The sequence below is a fragment of the Taeniopygia guttata genome, chromosome 10, assembly GCF_048771995.1.
Source record: "Taeniopygia guttata chromosome 10, bTaeGut7.mat, whole genome shotgun sequence".
Classification (NCBI taxonomy): Eukaryota; Metazoa; Chordata; class Aves; order Passeriformes; family Estrildidae; genus Taeniopygia; species Taeniopygia guttata.
In genome coordinates, this window is record NC_133035.1 from 12,122,990 (window position 1) to 12,149,237 (window position 26,248).

The 26,248-nt window shown below is 38.7% G+C and overlaps 2 long non-coding RNA genes across 5 annotated transcripts in view; both read left to right on the forward strand.

Moving 5' to 3' along the window:
* The window catches only part of LOC115496651 (uncharacterized), a 152,784-nt gene extending 141,346 nt beyond the window's left edge, over window positions 1-11,438 (forward strand). For both annotated transcript variants that reach the window (XR_012057526.1, XR_012057527.1), the window contains exon 7: window positions 8,405-11,438. This is a non-coding gene — a long non-coding RNA (uncharacterized lncRNA). The remainder of the gene's footprint in view (window positions 1-8,404) is intronic.
* A 10-nt stretch (window positions 11,439-11,448) lies between these two features.
* LOC115496662 (uncharacterized) overlaps window positions 11,449-26,248 on the forward strand; it is a 31,021-nt gene continuing 16,221 nt past the window's right edge. For 2 of the 3 annotated variants that reach the window (XR_003962190.4, XR_012057531.1), the window contains exon 1: window positions 11,449-21,395. This is a non-coding gene — a long non-coding RNA (uncharacterized lncRNA). The remainder of the gene's footprint in view (window positions 21,396-26,248) is intronic. The other variant, XR_012057530.1, reaches the window with a different exon arrangement.

Consider the following 26,248-nt stretch of genomic DNA (forward strand, 5'->3'; position numbering starts at 1 on the left):
AAAACATTGATTCAGAAAACATGTGCTGCGCTCCACTATATAAATCTGGATCTCAAAAATAAGCTTTTTTAGCATGCTCAAAGTTGTTGCTGACTACTGCCAACTAGAAAATTTAATAAAGAGTTTAACTTTGTGCAGCCCAGGCCAGCTCTGCAGACACATGCTTTCCTGCTGAGATCAGGATGAATATCCAGCACAGGCTGTGGATGGAGCAGCCCTGTCTGCATGGATCCCTCCCCGACTCCACTCGCTGCTGGGCTGGGCACAGCTCCACGGCTGGAACCCTGCTCAGAGCGTGTGTGCAGGGCTCTGCTCCCACCTCTCTCATGCAGCTTACATTTCCAATTATTTTAGCAAGGCCTCTTGCATCTGCAGGCATAGCCTGTTTGGTAAATGGACACATTTTTATAGAAGATGTGTTGTGCTCTCCTCGCATATCTTCTAGTGCAGGATTTTGGAATTCAGCCATAACCATTTTTGAAACAGCCTCTTAATACAAAGAGAGAAAATTAATAGATTGTTTTAAAAATCATATAATTTTCATTAGTTCTCTTTGAGAAGCTTTTTCAAATCTAAATTTAGATATCGGATTCAGTATTGATGGGGAAAGGAATAGAAAACCTGGTTTTGCTTTCAGTCAAGAAGAATCCAGCTTTTGTTTAGCCACGTGTGGTGATAAGAGAGGGCTGAGTTTGTGAGGGCAGCACACCAGGCTCTGTGTAAGGGTTTGTGTTTCAGCCCAGATCTTTATCCTCCTCCCAGAAGGGCCTGGGACTATGGGGAAATGAGCTTGCCTGCGTTGTTTTGGGAGGAGTGAGACTTGTAATGCTGAGCAGCACTAATGCAGAGACCTGTCAAGGCATGTCCAAACCTGGCCACTCACCCTGGGACTGGGCAGGCCCATGAACAAAGGAAGGAACAGTTTACATGACAGCCCTTTCACAAAGTACCATCCCTGGCTCTATTCTTTCAAATAAACACCCCTTTCCAAAGTGGCAACAGGAAGAACATATTTTTTTGTCAAACAGCTAAACTGGCAAAAATCCTGCCAAATTGTCTTCCCAACATTTTGGTGTAACGGGACGTGGAGGCTTGGGAAATGGTAGAGTTCTCTTGTCTTTGAAAAACGGAGTGAAAAAAAAAATTTAGACTATCAATGTTGGCATAGTATAGGAAGAAAGATCCATAAAATAGCCTGCTCTGCAACTGTCTCCTCTGAATGGCCAAAACTGGAATGCAAGAGATTTTAGGTTTGCTTCTGTTATTATATATTTACTTGTCAAGGATGAGAAAAAAAGACAAAACCCCACCAACTTCACAAAAGGGCATATTTATCTTTATCTTTTTTGCTCAGTCTCAGGATCATCTTGCTCAGTGTGAAGACCAGAGTCCAGGAGTTCAGAGCACATTCACGGGGAAGAATATGTACTGACAATTATTCCGTGAAATTATTCTTTTTCTGCCTTTTGTAGTAGGGCCACTTCAGGCAATACTCTTGACTAGAGACAATTTTGTCTTTTCTGTTACTGGTGGGGGTCATACATTAACTTATGGGGATCTTACATCTCAATTCCTTCAATAAGTTCTCCTTGCCTGCATTTCTAAATACAGCACTCAGGGCTCCCTGTCCAACACATTGAGGCGCTTCTGGCTGGATGGTAAAAACCACCAAACAAAGCAGTGCTTGCCCATTCAGAAGCATCCTACACTCAGCCTTTATTGTGAGACTGGAGGGTTTTGTTTCTCTGGCATTTGGTCTCTGTGTTCACCGTTCTGACTAATGCAGAGAAAACCTGGAGTCACACTTTCATGTCTCTCTTCTGATCATATTTTTTATTCCAAAGTAATACCACTGTGGCAGTAGTTTAGTTAGCAAGGCAAATAATATCTGTTCAAATGAGTGAAAAACTTATCTTCTTTTATGTCTGACGACACGGCAACATTATATATATGTGTGTGTGTGTGTGTGTGTGTGTGTGTAGTTTTGGGGGGTGCTTTCCACCAGTGTTGCTGTTCTTGCTTTTTAATCTGCAATGTGATATGATGTGTTTGAATTAAATTCTTGTAAACACTTGCACCTTTTGGAAGAGCCACCTTTTGTTGTCACAGCAATGAGGACTGGGAGAAGCACTGAAGGAAGTGTTTTCATAGGACAGGTGTAATGGATGAGTTTGTGCTGCAATTGCTCACTCCATGTGTAAAGTGAATAACTCAGCCTTTTTTTATATACACCTTTCTAGTACAAATATTCCTTGATAAGAAGTGATAGTAGAACAAAAATTACCTAAATGCATTTGAGAGATTAATCTGGATAAATGTTTAGGGTTTTTTTTTTTTTTCAATTAATTAGGTTTTGGGATGTGTGGTAGTTATCCTTGAGTAAACCAAGCGTAGCCCATGATAATTGCAAGAAACATAAACAAGTAGCAGATGGATAAAATAGTTCTAGAGTACCGAGGGGGAAAAAGCTGTTCATCCTTATCTGAAATACAGGAAAAGGAAACTTTTTCTTGCAGCATTTGCCTGAAAGCATTCTGGATTATCAGTATAATTTGACTCAATATTTTTGATTTTAAACTGAATGCTTTTGTGCTCAAAAATGGAGTATTGTCATACTAAGCTCCTTGACTCCTCCTGCTTTTACTAGTTTAGGTGGGTATTTTTAATTCTTTTCCTGTCCTTCTCTGTTTACAAGTGGGATATAAACAGTTTGTCCTAATTTTTCTGTGGAGTCTCAGCCTCATACAAGAATTAATACTGTAGATCCACAGTACTTCTGCCTTTTTGGAGACTTCAGCTGAAGTCTTACAGGTACACTGGTGTCTGTGCTTTCACTCCCTTCAGTTCATTTTGGTTTACAGTCATGATGAAAAAATAAAATGAAAAATAAAAATGAAACAAGCAGTACCCAGAGCCAATTGATCTGTGTGCCATTTGTGTGAGAGATTCTTGAGGTTTGGTTTTATTGTGTCAATCTTGAAGCATGAGGCTGCTTCAAGGAAAGGGATGGCAAGAAGTGTTCTGCTAACTAGGCAATTGCATTAAAGTAATACTAGAAGGCTGAGAAACCAAGAGAAGAAATGCAATTTAAATGTAGGAGCTGCACAGCATTCAGGAGAAGGAGGAGAGAATTTGCAGATGCTGTGGTTTTGCTGCTTATTCTTGGGCCTCCAGCTGTGTGTTGCTGAAAAGAAATCCTTGCCATGAAGAAACATTTGGATATGAACTAGACCATTTTGAAATGCCCAGTCTGTAAAAATTTATAGGGAAAGCAGAATAGGGATAGCTGAAGTTTCGATTAATTGCCCCCTTTGGCAATTATTCCCAACAGAAGCAAACACCCTGGGGATTTTGCTTGGCATAGTCCACAACAATTCAACAATTGTTGGATGGTCTGCTTTTAACTATACAAAATCTACCTAGCAAAAAGTGGGTTTAAAACTTAAGATATTGCTTGTAAGGTTTAGGATATTGGGTTGAAGGCAGTCTAGGTTGGGTTCTTAATCGCTGCTCTGTTTTCATGTAACCCCAGGTTGTTTTGTCCTAGAAATGCAAAATTCCAGAGTCATCTCCCTTAACTGAGATGTTAATTTTAGAATCACACATGTCCTAGATTCTCAATATAGTCAATGAGATACAAGCACCTCTGAAGGGTAATTTGCCCCCTGCATGAGCTGAGCCTGCCCAAGGTAACTTTTCTTTGTCCATATGGTTGTGAGAAGTGCATATGACCAGACCCCCAGTTTGTGATTCCTGATTTATTTAACTATGTTTGGGATTGTACATGAGCAAGTATATCTTAGCTTTACTTCTTTAGGAAAAATGCCTTGTGGAATTTTTATATATAAAAATTCACCTTAAAATGTCTGAAAAGTGCAGGGAATCTTTCTGAAGCTAGAATTCTGGCATCAGCTGCTAAGGCAGAGGGACAGGCTAAAAGAAAACAGTAATAGATATTATGCAGCATGTAAGTCTGGGTAGTGCACAAAGCTTGGATATAGGGAGAGGCACCATAAATCCTCCAGATTTTCAGGGATGTGGGTCAGGGAACTTGCTGTCTCGTATTTGAGGTCAGAAGAAATTGAGGAGAAGAAGAAAGATGTGGTGCTGACAGAGCATAGGTGAAGAGATGATGGAAAGCACAGAGCTGGGCTGAGGACAAAACATGAAGAACAGAGACATACTGCGAGAGCTGAATAGGGGGATTTGGGGCATGCTATAAATGCATTGAAGGTTACAAATGATGTTCCTAATATTTTCCACATTTAGAATAAAATACAGGGTGCAACCTCATTTTTGAATACTTTGTGCAATTCTAGCTGTCCCATCTCAAAAATATGATGCAAGTTGAGGAGGTACAAAAGAACACAACGTGATCAGAGAGATGTGATAGCTCCTGTGAAAAGGAGGATTCAGTGACCTGGGTTTCTCCAGTTTTGAAAAAACGTGACTAATAAGGGGGAGGCATGATATGCTGGAGCTACATAAGGTTTGGAGGGGCATGAAGTGAGTGAAGAAACAGTGATCATTTATTCTCACTTAAAAAAATAACCCAAGTGAAGTGATCAGGCAACACCTAACTAAATTCTGGAAGTTATTGCTACAGGATCCAGAAGATGCCAAAGTAGAAATGGTTTCTTAAAATTATTAGATAAACTTATGGAAAAATTAGTTCATAAGGAGCCATAAGTTCATAAGGTTTGCTGAGAATTGGCAGGACATGCCCTATGCTTGTCCTGTGTTCATAACCTTTCTTTAAGCATCCGCTTTGGCTGTTACCAGAGCCAGGACATCAGGAATAAATGGGCTTAATGAAGCTTTGGTTAACCTGCCATGTGGGCTTCTTCTTGCTAAACCATACAGTAAAGGCCTGCACTGTCTACTGTGTAAACCGGATGCAACTTAGCACTAAAAATTCTAACTTCTGCATATATTACTCTTTCATCTACAGTATTATTTAATGATGAGATAAACACCAGTCTTTTGTGCTAAATTTAGTAGTAAAATTATGACTCTTTTTTTTCCCAGTGTGCTGTCCTGCATTGTCTTTTCACTATCAGGTTATATTGACACTGGCCCATATTATGTGTATTTTAATCTGGTCTATGAAAATCATCTTTTGCTACTTCACTGTTGCTGTTTAATAAGAATACTGACCTGGGTCAATTACCTTTAATTATCTAGAAGACATCTTTTTAGGATAAGTATAACCTTGAAATATTATTAACTAATACGTAGACCCTGGTGTATTGGTCTCATTGAAAGCTGTTCCGAAAGCAGCTAATAAATGAAATCTAATGAAACTGCTACTTTCTTTTTGGACTTATTACTCATATAACTTAAAATAGTTTCTCCTCCAATCCCTATTGCTGTGTCTTTTTTGGATTAGCAATACTTGCAACCTCCTGCTGAAGTGCTGCTTGGAGAGCCAGCAGTGAGTGGTGAGCACAGTGGGATGCTGTATGCATTCTGGAGCTGTTCCTAGGGTTTACTCCCAGAAGACTTTCACACCTGTGTGACAGTCAGTAGCAGGCCAAGAAGCTTTTGTTTAACATTTTTCATGCAAAGCGATCTTTAGCTTGAAGTGGTGAACAGCGCAAAGAGAGCAACTGCTGCCCAGAGAATGGAAGGGGGTTATGGCCCAGAGAAGGTTGTTTGTCAGAGAACAGAGAACATGAGGTTTGATCAAATGCCAAATTAATTGGTTGTAAGTTAGCTTGAGTAAATAGACATCATCTGAGACTTCCTAGTGTGTCATTAAAAGCTGAATATCTGTCATGTCTTACAGATGGGAAAACTGAAGTAGAGAAAGATTAAATGGCTTTCCTATGTGTAAAAACAGGGCACTTATAGAGCTAAGAGAAGAACTGAACCTCTGGAATCCCTTTTTTTTTCCTCTGTTGAACCATGTTGTCTCAATTACAGGGGCAAGGACACTAAGGAAAACAGGCCTGGGTAGGGGGCTCTTTCCCTCTGATCTCCTTGCATACTAATCTTCTAAGAGAACTCCTTCAAGGATTACAGCCAAAGAATGTGCTTCTAAAAGCCATTTTTGATGAAATCCCAAGACTAGCAGCAGCAAGCAAGCCTTTCTCACTTTCCAGCTTGATAACAAGTCTCACCGGTTGACAGTTTATTTTCTTTCCAACAATCAAGTCTTGAGTGAAAGAGCACTTGATTCTTGAGTAGGCAATAACAAGCGTAGGCATGGAGTTGTTGCCACTTGTGCTTTCATTTCAACAGCAAAGTAGAAAACCAGATTTGCTGAAAATGAATTGAAATGTTTTCCTTAACCGCCTTCTCCATGTACATCTATTTTCTGTTTGCTTTTCTTAAATGGCATTCACAGAAGTTGACAAAGATTCCCACTTAAGTTTTTTTGTCTCTTTTAGCTTTTCATTTCAGGCTTATATAACAAGGTAAAAGATTTATCAATCTTGCCAGCTTTTATAAAGGGCTAAATGTCTTGACTTTCTGTCCAACTGTGGAGGTGGTGAGCAGATAAGATGAATGTAAGACAAGAGTGTAAATCTAACCGTGGAGTTCACAACACCCATTATGGCCGGTGAACTCAAATGAAGAGGGAGGTCAGTGGGCAGCACTTAAACCCATGCCCTTAGAAAATCTGGTTAAAACAGGGAATGCATTGCCTTGCTTGTGACTGTAGTGTCTAGAGGGAACATAAATTATAGACTTGACCAAGGTATGGAGGTAAAATAGTACTTCTGTGGAGCCATTTTCCATTCCTATTTCATGCAGTCTTCGCCCATACCCAGAGCTATCTGCTGGAAACAGGGCTAATATATATGTAAGTTGGCAAGTTTGGAGTTCTGGGAGCAGGAATTGTTGCTGTTTTGTAAAAAGTCTGGGCACTGAAGTGTTGGCCTTAAATTGTACCCTGAAGGGTTACTAGGCAGAAATATTTTGTGCATAAGGGAATTGGACTATGGAATTACTACTGAATGTTCCGTGGGAGAGTCATGTCCAGAGAGATGATAGGTATATTCTCATTTATTGGAGTTGGATACCATCATTGTCAGGTACCTTACAAAGATTCTTTTCCCAAAATTGCCTATCCTGTTTCATAGGCTGGTTATTTTAAAGATATTTTGAGGAAATTTCATTCTGAACTAGTTTAAATCATCAAGGTTCTATTCATTTTTAAAGTTCATTAGCATCAGATGCTACTACTATCCCAGATTCCATAATTTCCATAGCATTTGAACAGACAAGTCCCTTGAAGTCCCATATTTCATTAGAATAGAACTGTTTTTTATTTCTGTTATCCTGTATAAGATATGTTAATATAAGAAAGTCATCTGCTATCCCTAGAAATTTCTTAGAATTTTGCTTCTAAAGCTGTTCTTTGATTCATATTTTCTAGGACCTCTTAGGGCTTTGTGCAAAAAATCATTCTCTTTAGCATTACACAGACATTGACTGGGAAATCTCTTTATCAGTGGTTTGAATCAAAAGTAATTTTTTTCCCTAGAATCTGTTTTAGTCTCCTGTACTGCTGATTCTCAGTGTGAAAGAATCTATTTAACTGCCTGCTTTTTGGATGGCTTTTAATGTTGTTTTTAGATTTATACAAAAAGTATTTTGCCAATGAGCCTCTTCATCTTCACCACTTGAATGACTTTTAATGGACATCCAGTAGTTTCATACTAAGTAGTTTCTTTTAGCTTTATTCTCCCTAGGGAGGAATGCACTGAATGGCTGGAAATGTCAGCAGCTGCATTAGCTGAAGAGTTTAGCTGCTGCCACCTCCTAGATAAATTTTGCCCTTTCTCATTTCTGTGTTTCTTACTGTTTCCCTCAAAGTCAGCCAAAGAAACTTCCTGTCTGGCATAACACAGATTAGGAACTAAATTAGCAGCTATTATAGATGGGCATTTTTCTGTTTATTTCAAGGCAAAATCCATTAAAATTGGCAGAAAAGTTGGCTCCATTTCCATAGAGTCAACAAAATCAAACAGAAACATGAAGCTGAGAAAAAGGAAGGAATGTGTGCAGCTGCTGGGAGTCCAGTCCAGCCCAGCCACTGGGAAGTGTAACGAGGACCTGGGCTGACCAACGGGGGAGGTGGATTCTGTGTGGCCATGGACACTCCCTGGGCTGCTACTTGACACACAGAAGAGCTTTAACAGGACAGCAAATTTGTCAGCATAGTCACCCTTTCCTCCAGAGTATCTGATCATGGGCCTGGTTGGAGATTGGAAAAGAATTAAGTGAATCTTTGGTATTACTCAGCCAGGCAGTTTATCTCTTGCCCTCATAAGCTGATAAAATTTAGTATTGCTGCTAGTGATGACTTAGTCATGTGTTTTGTCTGAGAATGCCTAGACCCAAATCTTTAAGGCCATGACTGTTCTTGGTATTAATTCTTATACTTTATTTGCAGGCATGGTTGAAAATAACAACTGAATGGTCAGAGAAATCCTCGATGCTGTAAAATAGACCCACCAGCATATTTTGGAAATTTGTTGACCTCTCAGGAAAAGTCTGATATTAAGTATGTGTCCTTTTATTCATGTTCTGTGATCCACGAATTCAGAGTTTTGCTCATTTTACACAGAAGTATCACAGGCTGTTCCTTTAGAAAACAGCTCTGGATCTGTCCTTCATCTGAATTCTTCAAAGAAAAGAGAGCTTGTGCTTTACAGTGACAGAATTACATTAAACATATATAGCTGCTTGATTAGAACTAAGATCTTGTGTTCCAAGTTCTTGATGTTAAATAGTAGAGTCAGCATATCTCACAGCTGTGCAGATATTTCCAGTGCCAGAAATCAGGTTTGTAGGAAAGAGATTGTATGTCTTGAGTCATCGCTACAGATTAGCCCCCAGAAATGTTATTTAGTGTGATGGTTTATCAAACTTCACAGTGACTTTCACAATGGGTGTTTTTACAGCTTATTGGTAAAACTGTAATATGAAGTTTGATTTTTTGAACTGCTTAAATGCAGGCCACCTCTTTGCCATGGTGCATATGATGTTGATGAAAATACTGGAAGGCTTTTAGAAAAAACATTGTCACTGGTTTTGAGTTAGTCAAGCATTCAGTCTCACAAGTTTGTTCCAGTTAGAAGGAGAATTTGATGTTAGAGACAAATGTCTTTCATCTAATCCTGTTTATTTAAAAAGACATGCTAAGTACCTTTTCCTTGAGCATAGGAGGATCAAAACCAGGAGATTGTTTTCAGCTGGTACCCAGACTCAAAAGCTCTGTCTAGGATTTTCTTTGTGCTACATCCCACATTTGCCCAGCCTGCATCTGGATTTTCTTTCTAAAATTCTGCTTGTCTGTTTTCCTTTTCATCATACTCACACACCAGTCAAACAAACAATCTTTTACATAGCTTAAATTCCTGACTGTTCTTTTATATTCCTGTTTTGGCCTGTGATAAGCTGTGTATTGGGTTCAAGATTTGGTTCAAGAATCTTTATTTCTTTTTTTTTTTTCTTTTCTTCTGTTAGTAATATTATTGTTAAATAGTATTCCTCTGGTTTGTACTACCTGTGAGCACATTTTATCAGTCTGCTGCTTGCAAAACAGAGCAGCTCTGTGGACAAGAGAAAGGTGAACACAGCGTAAAGTAAAACTAATACTCAGGTAAACTGCCAATTCATTGTAGAGGAAGATACATAATTTTTCTTGAATAGTGATTTCAGTGATTAACTTCTTATTTTCTTTTTTCAGCACTCAGGTTACAGAATAAGCAAACCAGAATTCTAAAATGATGATGGTCATAATAATAGATTTTGCCTAGCAGCTGAATAGTTCTGGTTGTGCTTCATTATTTACAAATCCCAAGCGTAATTTAACATAATTTTTCCAAGCAGCACAGTGCTCTTTTATCATGTCCCTTTCCCAGACCATCTATCCTTCTTGTCGAAATGCCCCCAGATCCTTTCATCTCTCCACAGGAAACTGTCAGGGAGTTATGTAAATTCAGCAGGCAGGACCAGCTTTTCAGTGCCATCAGGACTCTGTTACAGCAGCCCCTGAGCTAAAGGCCACCCATCTGCAGCACCAGAACTGAGGTTTAAAATCCCTTTTCCTTGGCACTCTCAAGCAGAAACAGACAAGTGGGGCACAGGGCTGAGTTTGCCACTTCCATACGTACTTGTGGATAAGTTACTCTCAGGATATCAGATTTGCAATAACCTGAAGCCATTAGAAATGGTTCATGAACATTCAGGCATGCATACATAATTCATGTTAACTGAATACATTTATGTGCACGCTCATAAAACGGAAACAGGTTGCAACTTATTAGTGGAATAAATGGAATTGCTTCTTTATAGCGCGTGTTTTATGCTTCTCCCTAATTTAAACCTAGATCATTAAAATACAAAGTTGGCTGATAATTACAATAAATATTCCTATAACATTTCTACTTGCCAGCTTGTACATAATCTTCCTTTGTTTCTCTTTAAAAACATTTATTCTATTTCATTTTATTCAATATATGCCATGAGGATTTAAAATCTGTGTACTGCTGGAAAACTAACTTCTAAATGAAGGCTTGAAGTAAAATATCAAGTTTTACCCGAGTTAAATTACTTTTAGTGTAGATTCATTGAAAGGATTGAATCCACTTCGCAATGGCTCTTGCTCTTGGCTAAATTCCTCCTATTATTAGGCAGCTTTACCAATGTTACGTCACTGTTGTCTAGAGGGAGAAAATAACCCACAATAAACATCACTTGTGTGGAATAGGGGAAAAAAGTGGTGAAAACAGGTGTTTCTTCTGCATAAAAATATTTATATTTTGCAATATAAATCCTGAAAATTGAATAATTTCCAACCATTTTCATCTACATGAAATGATGAAAGACCACGTCACATATGGCATCCCATTAGGCTCAGAGAGATGTTTGTTTTTGGGAAATACACTGTGTGCCTCAGCACTATGAAGGAGCACACAAAGGCTTTTTTAGTACTTTTTTTTTCAGTGTTTAAAAATAAAAAGTCCTTACATAGTTACAGTTTTGAGCTTTACTGCAGTAAAAAAATAATTTTTCCTATACTCAAAAATTAATGTCTATCTTGGGGCTTGATATTTTAGCAGATTAATAAGTAGGCATGAAAGTTTAATCCTATTGCAGACAGTGTAGGAAAAGCTGTCCTGTGGAACTTAATTTTCAGAAAGGTCTTGAATATGAATGTCTTATATTTAAAATCTGTGTCTACAATTTAAAATCTGATCATTTTTAATCATTTTGATTATTGAATTTAAACAAAAGCCACATTAACCATTTCAGATTTAAGTTTTATTAGATGGATTTAGATCATAGTGATATATATATTTGTAAATAAAAACTCCAAATACATTAATTATTTATTCTTCATATCACTTTCATACTACCTTATTTTTAGGATTAAAAACCATATGAAGGAACGTAAGTTTGAAAGTGGCAGCTCTTGCACCAAGGGATGCCAGAGCAATTTGAATGACTTATATTGATTCTCTGATGTATTCTTTTATTGTTTTGCCACAAAGTGAAACAATTATAAATCTTAAATCTGTACACATTGATATGGGTTGTAATACTTTCTGTTCTTCTAATGTTCAAGTAACCATATAGTAACCATATTTACAGGATTTGATGCATGAAGCTCCTTATATCACTGTCCTTCTTATTTTATGTGAGTTGAAATACCAATGGAAAACAAAAATACTCTGGATTTTTTAAAGACACACACAGTTGGATCAAGCTTTTCCTTTTCCTTATGCCAACCTACATCTTCAGTATTTTCATCTTTGCTGCTTCTCCTTAGAATGAAAATATTTGTCCAGTTTTACCAAAGCCAACACCCAAACCTCCATACTACACAGCTTTAGCAGTGCTCTAAATCATCCTTCTTTTGTTGTGGAGTTTTTGCTGTTGGTTTGGTTTTGTCTGACAGAAATTTATGAGCTTCCAAGTGTTTTCTCGTGTTGTATTAATGAAGGCTGGACACTACCTGGACATCAGGAACAGAAGACAGGAATGTTTCCAGATGAACTTGGAAGTTTGGCTCTGACACACAGCACCCATTGCTGGAATCACCCCAGTTCTTCTTTGGCAGATTGCTTAATAGCAACCTGGGGTTCCATGGCCATGAGTCTGATGTCTAGGCCAGACTACCCAGGATGGTTAGAACTTTAATTCCCTTGCATTAATCCTTTTGATGTACGCCATGAAAGCATAGCCTGTAGCTGTCAAATTATATATGCACTGTGGGGGTAGTCTGTATAAGTTCAGGACGTAGCAACATGTATTCCAATTCAATTTATTTTTATATCTCATCTTTCACACAGAGGGTCTGAAAATGCTCAACAGTGAGAGACAGAATAATGAGATAATGCTTTACAGAACTGTGAAAAGTGACTTGCATGTAGATAGCAAGCAAGGCAAAGGTTGGACTTGAGTGAGAGAAGACAGCTGTAAATTAAAAGCAGGAGTAGTATAAATACAGAGCAGTTCTGATAGAAGAGACCTGAAAAGTGTAGGGAAAAGGTTTAACTTCCTATAAGAGTAGCAGAATAGTAAAGCTTCAGTGAGGAAACATGGTGCTAAATGTTATTTTGCATTACAGGTATTTGTGTTATTGGGATTGAGCAGCATGCTGCTAAATTTGTTACTTATGGAAGAAATAATATAAGGATTGAAAGGTAAAAATCTTTTGATAGCATCTGGCTGATGATAGAACTCCTACTGAGGGGCTTAATCAAGACATGATTAAACTGTGTGAAGGAAGGAAAATATCAAGAAAGCTAAAAGATAATTTTTTACAAAATTAATTCTGGTCTGAGCAAGAATCATAATTAAAATATAGAAATGGTGTTAAATTTTCTGGTAGGGAATGAGGGTGAGGGGAGGTGATAAATATATAGGCGTTTGTGGAGATGATTAGGCATCTTGGGTTGGGTGGCCATTCCCAGATCATTTCACATGCCATTCACCCAGAACATTTTCTCATTTCTCCCAACCTGCAATATCCATCACTGAAAAAGGAAAATAGATTTTCCTTCCCATCGTGGGATTTTATCCTAGTTTTCTTTGTTAAAGTCTTTGTGATTTTCTCAGTAAGATCTGAGTCTTGTGATGTTCAGTGAAGTAGTGGAACTAAGTTCTTAGCTGAAGACAGGAGTAGCAGAATCAGAAAGAACATTCTGCCTTTGAACTACCCTGCAGAAAAAGACAATATACCAATTGATTCATTTCCCCTACATTCCAGAACTACCTTAGTTGCATGCATACAATCCTGATGTAGACCAGATTTGAATTGAGGACCATAAATAAATTTACATCAATTGCATAAAATTGATGGGCCAGCCTGAAACAAGCAGAGAAACTGAGGGGGAAAAAAAGAGGTTGAAATCACAGAGCCCTAAGCAGTGAAGAATGGTAAAGGTATATAAAACCTAAAAGCAGGAAAACTTCAAATATGGATTTTGCTCTTTGAGGACAGCATCAAAAGCTGACTGTTGGAAAGGTTTGGGAAGGACAGAGTATAAATAACCAGTGCTCTTCTGGTCACTCATCTCTATTTGACTACATGTAGGCTGCAGTCTGAGGTTTCTTGTGTCCCATGACACTGAGTGAATAACTGATATTTAGATAAAAAGCAGATGTCAATGTATTATCAAATGGTTCATGGTCAGAGGTGCTTGGAAAAAAGGCATGGCAAAAAGATGAAGCTATGACGGTAGGAAAATGTCATAAGGAAGATAGCAAGAAAAAGTCAATGGTTCTTCTTGTTGGGGACAAGAAGAGTCCTGCCCCAAAATTGTCAAGTGAATTTGATTGGTCTTCGTTGACCTTCACTGAACTTCTGAAAAGAGCTGGGTTTGAAAGGTAACCTCACTCTGATTTGCAGAGTCACGAGCCTCTGTGTACAGCTTCCTGCAAATTTTTGATATATACCTTAATATGCAGTGTAGCATGCTATAAAATTGAATTACCACAGAAGTTGTTTTGTTCCTAAAGTTCCTTTAATATAAATGAGCTGGCTGGAAATAGCAGACAATTGTGGGGTGTTTCATAACCAGTGATGAATTTGTCATAGGACCACAATATAACTAGTTATTAAATATTGTGAATATATTATTTGCTAATAAGAAAGTCCTGCTGTTTAGCATCATTGTGCTAAGAAGTCCCAATGACCCTTAACATAAGTCCTGACACAAATTATTATTGTTTACACAGACCTCCCAGCAGCCTGCTAAATGCTGTTTTGTAACTGTGATGCCTCAAAACAGTTTATTCTTTTACATAAGTACAGGGCTGCAGTGCAGATTACTGGTATAGTGTAAAAATAAATCCTGATTTCTGCCCCCTTTCCACATATATATGTTATGAAAACAGAAAGGATGTTTGAAATTGCCCAGGTAATGAGAGGATGCTATCTTGCATCTTCCCCCTATCCTTTTTATCAGTAACTTTGTCATAGTTGGTGTAAAATTGTAGCATGTTGAGAAAGGTTTTGGATCTAAAAGATTTCATTACCTTTAAATGACAGTCAGTGGGGGAGCTTAACTGAGCACATGCACTTTCTGCTCTATGAAGTAGTTAATAAAATATGAACTTAGCACACAGTCTAATATTGATTTCTCTGGGAAAGACTGGATTGATATTAGATAATGATGTTGCATATGGACAGCAAATGACTTGAAAGACCTACTCAGCTTTTTGATATTCACACTGCATTTTCAGCACATTCCTCAAATATATCAGAACATTTCCTATCTAACCAAAATGCTGCACCTGATACTTGTCAGAATGTTTGTCGGTGTTCTCCTCGTGCCTCAGTGAAACGCTTTAGGTCAAGTTTTGCAATTTAGGTGCTTGGTTAGAGAAGGTGGTGATGTTCCCTCTGAAATTCAGACAAGGAAACCTTCCAATACTCCTCAAAATAATAAGTGTTGACTTTCCTGTCTTTCAGAAAGTGAGCTTTAAAGAATGCTCTGGCCATTCTCTGGGGAAAGCAAAACTTTGGCTTTCCATTCCCTTGCACTGCTAGCCCAGAATCTCAGCTGTGTCTCTACAAAAACATGAACATAGTCAAGAAAGTGTCAAGGAATGCTAAAAATGTGGTTAAAATTAGGATTGGGAAAGGAAGAGCTCTGTCAGCTACTATAGTGTGTTGGATCAATCCTTCAGTAACTTTTGGTACTTAATGGATCTTAAGCCCTTTCTTTTATTAAACCACAGATCTAGTCAAAGGACAAAATATATATAAAAAAAAAATCACCTTTTCTCAGACTATGTCTTTGCTGAGAGTTTAAGAATGTTGTATGGAATAATGCTCTGTAATTGAGAAGAGTGTATCTCCTATTTTTGGAACCTTGTAGTTTTGCAGTAAGCCCCAGCCAGCATTAGGGTAGAATTCATTGAAAATAAATGGTTTAGCAGGGGAAAATGAAAGCCTAGCAAAAGGAACAGGGTGGAAATGTGGACAAGAGGTTGGAGATTTGCTCTGTGGCATGTGGCATATAGAGGGGTATAGTTAAGACTGGAATTAGTCTTGATGTCAGGGGTACCAATAGACTGTCCTAAATAGGAAGATGAATATTTTTCCCTCAATAAAGTCTGAGTATCCTTTTGAAGAAGCCACCATAGCTCAGTCTGAAATTTTGGATCCCATCCAGAAATAATTGAGAGAGGACATTTGGCTTGTGGTATGTGGTAGACAAGCTAGATGATAGGAATTGTCTTATACGGCTTCAGAAATATGACTATTTGTTTTTCAAATGATCTGCCTGAAGATGATGAAGTCTGGTGCTTTTTCTTTGTCTTATAGATAACCACACTTGGAGTCTTCCGACATCAAATCCTTAATGCATAGGAAGCTACTTGTTTACCTTCAAGTAAGGTAGAACAAAGAAAAGGTGAATATTTTTCCTTCAAATTAAATACACATTATATATATATTGGTTTTCTTCTATTAACTTTTCTTTAAGAATCAAGGCTTAAATGACTGTTTACTAAGTTTATTGCTTTATACATGAAGACTGAGGGTTTCTGAATGTGAGTCTACAGATAAAAAGCTGCCATATTGAAGTTGGTTAAAAGAATGGCAGAAGCCTATAGGTGGTTACTTAGCCCATGGTGCATAACTTATTTAATGTGTAAGAGCACCTTAAAAGTCCATGTGCATTTCCAATTGCATACTTCAGTCTTGGTATGTGGTGGCACAAGTTAAAATGTTTTTCTTTCTGAAAAGCGTGCTTTTTATTTGCCACACCTTTGAAATTATGTAGACTGTTTTCTTTCAGAGGTTGGGGTAGGGTTTTTTTAAAATATATATTGACTTTATTTTCCTTTCATAATTAACACTAATACGAGCAAGGCCAAAAGGAGAAAGTTAAAGAATCCACCCAGAGATGTATTTAGTCATGAGGATTAGCTGTGACAAATATTTCTTTTCATTACAGCTTTAATCTAGTGAGCCTTGGAGCTTTGGAAGTGGTGCCATGCTCTGGGAGCAATGTGCTGATATTGTCCTGGTTTGGCCAACCTGAGCTGCAGGTGCCTCAGGAAACTCAGCCTTGTGGCCATTGGTAGCACTGGGCTGCACAAACCACCCAATTCCCCACCCTGCTAAGTGACAGGAGGAAATCTGCTGGGCTGTGACCCCCAGAAAGGCAGCTTGAACAGGGCTGGATTGCCCCTGATATCCGGGAAAGATGCTGTGGGATCTTTGACCCATGTGGTAAAATTCTCTCTTTAGCATCCACCTCCTCCCAGAGCATCTCTGGGTTCAGCAGCTCGTGGTGCCCTGGTTCCACACCAACTCCAGGGGAAGGCTGCCACCTACCGAACTCCCGATTTTGCTGCCTGCAACATCTGTATTTGCCAATTTCTCACCCCAAGCAGTGACCAAATCCTGCTTTTATTGTGATGAATGTGATGGTCAAGGTCCCTGCATGGCCTGGCTCTATCTATTGTTGCATTGGATGAGATTACTGCAGCCTGGCACTTGCTAACAGAAGTAATTTTTCTTTTTGTTGCAAGCATTGGAATGTGTGTTTTTACACACTAATTATAAGAGATGGCAATAAAAGGGAAGATAACAAGAGCCCACACAGCATTGCTATTATCTGACCCTGATCTGAACTCTTCACTGCTGTAGGTGCTAAATGTACTGCTGAGGTTTTCTTTGGAAATTGGTGTGATATTTCAGTCTCAGTCTCACAAAATTTAGAAATGTCTTTAAAAATAATTAAACCAATAAGACTCCTCACACTTCCCACTAGATGCACAAGTGAATTTCATCGAAGATTGTCATACAAAAAATATCAATCATCATTGCATAAATATGGATGAAATTAAGTATATATTTACCCCATAAACTCTTCTATTCATTCCAGGATGACTGAAATTTCAGATCTCTTCATGGTTTTTCCTTCTAAAAATCTTTCTTTTGGCTAAGCAGAAGGAAAGAAATTCCATTTTTGAACATGTGCATATTCATTTCCAAAGGAAAACAGGACAATTTCAGCTTTGTATAAAAACTGAATCTCACAGAGTGAGTATTTTGGACACCTTTTAGATATAGCTTCAAATTTTTGTTGAAAGTAAGTGATTTGGCTTCTCATGGATGATTTGGATTAGAGGATGACTATAGTAACTTCATGGAGCAAAGACAAGTATCTCCATAATATAAAGCTTTGTTTCACATACCTCTGTTAGGGTGGGGGAAAAAAGAAGAGACTGAAATAGAGTTTAAAATGGGAGCAATGAGGGTCTTTCTGATTGAAAAGAATGCTTTGAGAATTCTATAAAAGGGTTAAGTAATATTTGCATCACAGTTTTTTGGTGACCCTGTATAAACAAACTGCAGCATCTGATAACTTAAGGCCATTCCTTTATGCAGCTTCTGGACCATTTGTAAAATTAAGATTGTTCATAGTTCCTGCCACACTTCAGCAAAATCATCTGCAGATACTCACTCAAAATTCAGCAGAAAATAAGACAATGCATAGGGGAAAAACACATTAGAAAGCACAACTGCAGAAACATCAAATCTATAGATTTCATTTTATTTTATTTTACTTTTTAATTATTTGCAAGATTTAACTGTCACTGTGCAAAGTAGGCAGTGCTGTTCTTTGCATCCTGCCTGGCAGAAAGTTATCTTCAAGGAAAATCAGCAACATCTTTTGTCACAATTTAGTTCCTGGTATTGTTAGACCACAGAGGTAACTTTTGGCCAGAAAATTCCCGTTACTTCAGAACATTCTATAGTTACATCTTCCTTTTGATTGTGCAGTGTATTTCTTAAGAGCCATCACAGCTCATGATTGGTGTATATTAGTGGGGATAAAGTTTTTTCAAAGTGGCAGGTGATTCTAGATATTCCACATGTTGGAAAAACCAGGTTGTGACTCAGTCATTGCAGAATCTGCCCCTACTCCTTAGTTTTGCACTTGTTTTAAGGAATTATCTCATGGACTCACTCTTTTTCCTCTCAGGCAGAGCCCCTGCTGCAGCTCTGTACTTTGGAGAGGGTGCAGATAAGATCTGGTACAAATTGGCCAAAATGTTCACTCGCAGCTTGAAGGAAATAGGGGATCCAGCCCTGGTTTTGGGTTTTAGCACAGCTCAAGGCATCCTGATCTGGTTATTTTGCTTTTGGAAAAGAGCAGCTGACATAGCCACACTCATTTTATGATGAAGCAGAAAGTTCAGTAGAAACAAGCTGGTATAATGTGCTTTTTATGCCTTTTTCTTTGCCCTCCTCCATAGTTTCCATTCTTGGGTTCTTTTCAGGTGAGTTCTCCCACTCATAAAAGCTGACAGGTTTCAAAGGATGTTCAAACAGCTGGTTCTGATGTAATGGTTGCCTTTTCCAGCAGGCACCAGCTTGAAACCCATCAACTCTTAGCCATCTTTCATAGGGATCAAGGGCTCAATTCTAGAAAATATTGGAGCATCCACATACTTGTGATTGCAGTGAGATTACTCATGGGCCTGATGTGCTTAGTACCTGGCTGATTCATGCTACAATAGGAGGCTCTTTGTGCTGTACACGGAAATAATCAGAGGCTTGACTGCAGCTTGTTAGGTGAAGTTCAGTGGTAAAGCTCTTATCACCAAATAGTTGGTATTTAGGGAATGATTCTATTTATAGAAGCACACTTTCTTTGTTTTATTTCCTTACACTGTTTATTCAAAGATTTATCTTTTCTGATTATCATAAATCTGTAAGTTGCTAGAGGTGCTTTTATATGTCATGCTTCCTCCTCTGTGCAAGAACAAACTGATGCTTTATTCTATTTGCAGCAAATTGCTGCTGAGTATAGATGGTGCAGAGCAGAGAGCTTCATGTGTTTTCTTTGTTTCTTTGCAGAAAAATGAAGTGACAGGTGCTTAGCCTCATTTTTCATGCTAGCTTTGCCATGCCATTTTCACCAATAATGAAGGCAGCTGCCAGAGCCTGAGGAAATCAGGCGAAAAATTCAGCTGGCAGGTAGACCCAGTCACTTTAAGAAATGTAATCTTATGTTAGCAGATGGTAATTAAAAGGCAGAAGAAATAAAATTTTGTCTCAGTTTTCTGCACTGTTACATCAATTAAATCTGCAATAGAAATGCAAGCAGAAAATATAATTTATTTTCATGTGGCTACACAGTATGATTGTATGCAAATCTAATGATTTGTTTTGCAAAGACAATTGCAGGTTTTTTTAACCTAAGTAGAATAACTGATCTTTTCCAGGGAGTGTGTGTGTGCAGTAAATCTTCAGTCTTTAATATGCCTAATGCAATGAAAAGCATCTCCTTGTTTTCTATTCGCTGTTAAACCTCAAATTATGTTCTGCTGTCTATACACTTCCAGCTTTCAGTAACACCAATTTAAATCTGAGCAGTTGAGTCTATCTGAGTGTGGAGAGCTAATCTAGCTCAGGCCTCAGCAGGGGTGCATCCTGTTAAAAGAGAATATCCAAAAAGTGCAAGATTGAACCATGTATGAGTTGTTGTGATCTTGCGGGAAAGTGATGTTTCAGCTCTAACAAGATTTCTAAGGATTTTCTGTTGTTCCTGCTACTTGCAGACATCTAGCTTTGAGGACAGAGCTTTATAATTTCTCATATGTTACTACTTATGGCTTCTAGGATCACGAACAACATGTGCAAATCACTTGAAGTGTGAAATAATTACATAATTAAAGCTCATTATGGCAGAGGCTGTAGCTGGTGTAGCTGTGTCACCGTTTCCGGAGCTGGCTGTGATTTGCAGGGCTTTTATGCATCATGAACAAATATTCACCCAATTCTAGAAATGTTCACCTAATTTTGAATGTTACAGTATAATCAAACTTGAATGATATTTTATGCTGTTATTAATTTTTAAAAGATGTAGGGTTATTTAGTTTAAAATTGATTAACCAGATGTTTATTGTGTATTTCTGGAGATCCAAGCCAAGTTTGTCTGTGATGCTGAAACCACACTTCCTTTCTTACCTCTCTTGCACCAAGTCTGCATTAAAGACAAAAGGAAATAACCTAGATATGTTGTTTAAAAGTGCAGCTCCCAATTCTTCTGTCCCACTTTGAACATAATGGAAATTTTATCATGGTAGATCCCATTCTAGTGAGACTGGCATAGCAAGCAACATTTTTTTCCCCAGTTTTTCTTTAGTGTTCAGTTGAGCAGAAATGCAAACACAATCCTTAAAGCTACAGTGATCAAAAGCATCATTTCAGAGCAATGAGTTAATTCTAGTTGTGTCTGATGAGATTCCTGTTCATTTAAACATATAAAATATCTGGTATTTTTTGTGAGTTCTTGTGAGTAACAATGAATATTAGTTTTGAATCAGAATGCACAATTATTTCCCATTTGCCCATGGGGTATCTCCATGATTTTGTATTTAAGAACATAGGTTCTTAAATGCAAACTCATGGAGAGTTTGCATTTAAGTGACAGCATGGAGCATTTAAGTGAGAGATTTCATTTGAGCAATTCCAGAGAGAGAAAAACCCAGAGCGGGGAAGTGAGGACGGGGCACCTAATTAACTGAGAGGTAACCATGCCTGTCTTGCCAGGTGCAAACTCTCCAGAGTGGGATCACCTGTCCTAAGAAGTGAATGGGATGAGTGTCAGAGTCTTTTCTGATGCCACACCCATCCCAGGAAACCTCCAGGTAACACAGAGAGCAAATGAGGGGTCATGGCATGGTCTCTGGAGTTGGCTTTTTCTATTTTTATTTTTTTTTTATTTCAGGTCATCAAGCTTACCCTGTGGTCACTGGTGCTGAGCACTGCAGCCTGGGGTAGTGGTGGAAGGGGAGCAGAGGCTGCAATTCCTGTCACACCCCGGCCTCAACAGGCTGGCTGAGCGTGGAGTGAACTTCAGCTCTCTGGGGCCCAGGTGCTGCTTTTGTACACACACCAGGTACCAAATCCCTTGGCACATCACTGAAGGATGTGCAGTTGTGGGCAAGCAGAAAGTGGAGTGGTGGAGTCTGACTGTACTAAACAAGCCTCTCTTGGTGCACCAGGGCAGCAGCAGCTCTCTGAGCCTGTGGCTGGGGATGCCCCCTACCCCTCTCAGTGTGTTTCCTCTGCTCTTGCTGCCATCCTGACCCAGAATGTTCTTGGCAGTTAATTCTTGGAGCTCTTGTTTTCCCAGGACTGCAGCTATTTGCATGTGGTGTGGTACTCTGAAACACATCTCTGTCCACAGAGACCACAAATACATTTTCTCTAGAGACACAGGCCAGGGCTGATTCTCAGACCTGACTGAAAGGTTTGGGCATTTAACCCATCCTTCCAAATGCCAGCTTGTAACTCCCAAATTTTTGTGGTATTTGCCTCACCACACTATTAAGCCTAAAATACTTCTGAGTATCAGAGATTACAAAGGAACAAAATAAATAAAGGAATTAGCAAGGTAAGTGTACAAGTGTGAGAAATTTTCCCTGCTTGCTCTTTCTGCTCTTTGTTAAATGGGAGAGCACCTGATAATGTTGGTAAGTTTGCTTTTTCTTTGTGGTTGTTTTTGGGGTTTTTTTTGTAGCCTTATCATTGTACTTAGGCATTGAATAAGGTACTCCACCACGGTGAAGCCTTTTGCTTTCTCTGGACATTGACATTTAACCTCTTAAGTTGTTCAGCTGCAGGTTTTAGATCTGGAAGCTCCATTTGTACCTGGCTTTGCAAAGGTGAGGCTGTAAGAGACACTGAATGCCTGGGGTATCTGAGGGCGTTCATTGTCTGAGAAGCCCAGGCTGCTGGTTTTGAAATTTCATCTGTGCCCTCTGAGAAATTATCTTTTTATATACCCAAAGGATAAAAACCCTTCAGCTAAGGCTTTCCAAAAAAATGAATGCTGTATTCCTCCTGCCAGGACTTTGTCCTGAAGAAGGAAACAGCTGCTTCACTTGATTTCCCCTTTCAGACAGAAATCAATAAGGAAGGTAATATGAAGTCAAATTTTGAAAATGTGCAAAGCAAACTCAATGCATACTGCCACTGGGCATTCTCTAAAATACTTTAATGCCCCTAGGAATTTTGTGGCCTTATTCTTAAAATGCTGTATTTGGGGCACTTAGAGACACCAAACAATCTTAAAATGCTGAATAGCCTTTCCTGATACATTTGGGTTACTGGGTGTGTTGCATTCATCACTAAAATCATTGACAATAAATGAATAAATTAAAAAAATACTGCCTTCAGTATTTATACCCTGTCCCTTGTGAATCTTCTAAGCAGTTTCCTCCTCCATTTTCAGAGTTGAAAGAAATTATGGGAGTGGTTTAAGAAATGGCAGGGGTGTTGGACTAGGAAATGCTGTGGTCTGAAAACAAAATCCAAGGAGTTAAGCATGCTCTAAAAGAGGGAGGTGAAGTGGGAGAATAAGAAAATAGTTTGGATTCAGTTTGACATTTTCTTTTATCACACTTGCCCTCAGTCAGCTTGTTCAGTGATAGCAATTTCTCAGCACCATGTCAGGTACATAAAAGAATGTGACAGCTTTCCCTGCTAACCCAGGCTGCCTGATAGAAATTATCATTCATTATTAGTGTAACTCACCAACCCCAAGTCTGATCCCATTCCAGTGGCACTGAAATGGCAAAAATCCCAGTTACATCTACAGTCTAGGCTCAGGCCTGGAGCTCTATTATTTGAAGAAATCCAGTGGTGATTACTGACTGGAGTTCTGTTATTTTATCTGGGATTTATGTTCTGTTTTTAATGGAGTGTGTTAAGTGAGAAGCATTAAAAGACTAGCTACTAAAAGAAAAATAATTTAATGTGATTTTATAGTTTTTATATATGTTACCAGATGTAACCAATCAATCAATAAAACAGCTTTTCTTTGAAAGCATTCTACTCCAGTGGCTAAACTTCCATAATTACCCTGCCACCATAATTAAAAATTATCTAGGCTCCTTCCTTCTAGTTTGTTCAAGTTGATGAGACACTGATAAGATGGAGTTTCAGTGCAAATGACATCTTATCACTTGGCAGCTTTCAAATGCAGAGTATTTCAAAATCAAATCTCTAAGACTGCACATTACTTTGAGGAAATGTGTCAACAAAATGCTGTCAGCTCCTTCCTCTTGACAAGCTGTACAGATTTCAGATGACTCTTAACCGTAGCTTGTCCATCAAATCAGCAGATGTCCTTTTTGGCACTATTGGTAGCACAGTTAGGGTGCCTGGTGGCTTTTTTAAAAGGCAAGAAAGAATTTCTGATTGTAACTGAGGCCTAAGATCTAGTTCTAAATGAGGAGAGAGGAACAAGCCATGCTCATTGCTGATGTACCTGGCAGTGGGAAGAAGGAAGCTCTGAAGTCTTTGGCATTTTGCTCATTTGATCTCAGGGATGGGGTGTCCTGAAGGACAAGAATGACTAATTGGAAGCTGCTTCTCTCAAACCTAGAAAATGAAACAAATGCTCAGAGCACTTGTTCAGGCTGCAAAGTGTCACATGTCTTGGTTTTTACAGCTGTCACTGCAGTGTTGTAATTTCCACCCTTTCAAGAGGGACATCACTGAAGCAGCCCCCATTTCCCTGTCTGAGAAAAGCCTCTGCTTGCAGGGTGCTTCTGGCTGCTGTTATCCCTCCTCTTGTGGATTGGCTGGGCTGGAGAGGTCCAGCTGGTTCTGTTTTCATTGAAAGGGACCATAGTACACAGGTCCAGCAGGTTTAATGTTTTACATGCCAGCTTAATAGACTGTTAGACTGGAGCACCTTGTGATGAGCTGAGAGATGGGAGAGTGCCTCACTCAGATTTATGTGTGTCCTCTGGGTATCCTCGTGCTGTACTTACCTGGTGCCTTTTTGGGTTGCTTTTATTCCCTAAGGCCACTGTGCATATGCTTCTCAAATAACACAAAACCAAAGGCTGTTGGTAGCCAACCAAATAAAGGTTTGTGGAAAGGAAAGCTGATCTTTTCCATCATATGGATTCCTCAGTTTTAAATTTAAATTGGTTGAAATACCTTTGAACAGTTACACTTCAAAGGATATTTCCGTAAAATTTGTGTGCTCTGACTCTATCTTTGCTTGCAAATTGAATCTGATTTCCTTACATTCTGTAATAGCTTGCAGTTTTGTTTTTCCTGGCACAAGAGCTCTTTCCGTTTGTCCTTCAGTTAGTCAAAGGTGGAAGGCTCTCCCTGAGAGAGAGATTCATTTTTCTCACTAGAATTTCAAACTGCAAGATGACAGTCTTCTCTGGCACACACTAAGCTCACCGCCATCCTCAGTATACATGAAATCATAATCAAAGACAGATGCCTTTGCCTGTTATAAATAATCAGTGCTGCTTGCACAGACCAGGAAAAATCCTTGTTTAGACTAGTCTTACTTTCTTTCTTGGGCCTCTGTATTTCCCTTGGCCTTTCTTTTTTTTTTTCGTCTTTTCTCTGTCTCTAATTCTAGATATTTGCCTAAGGAAATAGAAGGAATGGGGAAAGTAGATCTTGGCACTCTCTGAATTCTCAGTGGATTACCCTATGGAGTGAAATTAAATACACATGACATATAAAAGGGAACAGCCTTTTAATTTATAGCAAAAACCCCAGTTCACAATAAATCCGTTCTTTCCTGTTTGTTCATGTGCATGATGAGAACATGTCATATGCCTCTGTGAAGCTGATATAGGAGCTCTTTGTTCTTTGTGTAGGATTAATTTGTTTTGAACTGGTTAAAGGTTCTCTGTAAATATCAAATAGAAATTGTGAATACACTTTTAAATTGGTGATCAAGTTCACTTGCTCTTGTAGCAAACCCCAGTACAGCAGCATCTATTTTAATAGCTTCTTGTAAAGGCATTGTCTTGCCAACTACAAATTGTCCTCGAGTAGTGGAGATATTTCTGTCGTGTCAAGTCTCAGTTCAGAGCCTCTTTTGGGGGAGTATTTTCAGATGTCTTTGTGGAAAAATTCTGCTCTGGAGGTGGATGCCATTATGATGTTTTAGCCCTGGGTAGTGCACTAAGCACTCCTGTGCTGAGTTTTGGATAAGGTTTCCAGCTGCAGACACCACTCTGTCAACATGCTTCTAGCTCAAATGTCCTGAACTCTTCCTGACTAAACTGTCTGAATGTTTTGCTGGCTGTTTTGTCCTCTAGGCTTCCAAATTCTTGTGCTGGCTAATTTTTTTTTTTGGGGATGTATAAAGTCATGAGGCAGGGATTGTGAAAAGAGCCTTGCACCACCAATGGGCTGCTGCTACAGAACCAACCATGTTCTGTGTTCTTACAGGAACTCTGCAAAGGCCTGACATTAAGAAATGAGAATATAATTTTGCTTTGTTTTTTTAATCCCAATGGCTTCCCACAAAAAACACCACTGCCAGTGCTTTGATAGAAATCCAGGCTGGTCCAATTCCAAGAGACCCAGGCTTTTTACCCCAAAGGTCAGCTTGTTCACGATAAAGTGGGGATTGAGAAGCTAATTTTTTTTTTTACATTTCTTGGTTTGTTGGGGTTTTTTTGGGTTTTTTCTTTGGTTTTTTTCGGTTTTGTTGTTTGTTTTTTTTTTTAACATATGGGCTAATTCCAGTATTAATTGCTTCAACTCTTATTTCACCACGGTAAAAAATAAATTGCTATAGTTTCTTGCCCATTACTATTTATAGCTTTCTCCTTTACTGACTGTTTTCCTCCTCTGCACAAGACCATAAATACATTAAAGAGCAAAGGAAGGAATGATTGGTTTGTCTTTGACACATAGGCTCTCAAGCTTGTTGATATTAGTCACATTAATTAATCATCTTATGGACTATAGGTTTCA